This window comes from Pediculus humanus, genomic scaffold (genome assembly GCF_000006295.1).
Source record: "Pediculus humanus corporis 1103172108266 genomic scaffold, whole genome shotgun sequence".
NCBI classification, from domain to species: domain Eukaryota; kingdom Metazoa; phylum Arthropoda; class Insecta; order Psocodea; family Pediculidae; genus Pediculus; species Pediculus humanus.
This window is the reverse complement of record NW_002987835.1, coordinates 770538-770780: the sequence shown is the minus strand read 5'-3', so window position 1 is coordinate 770780 and position 243 is coordinate 770538.

Genomic DNA, 243 nt, shown 5'->3' with positions numbered 1-243 from the left:
TTTTTTTCATTTTTTTCATTTTTTTTTTTTTTAAATATATTTACTGATTATATATATTTTGCACTTAAAATTAGTTTATATAGAAAATAGTTTTTTTTTTTTTTTTTTAGCTTTTTTAGTTTTAAAAAAAAAAAAAAAAAAAAAATTTCAAGACAAAAAAAAAAAAAAAAAAAAAAAAAACCCCCCCCCCCCCCGCCCCCCCCCCCCTCAAATTTGCGACAAAATTCAAAAAGGAAGGGGAAA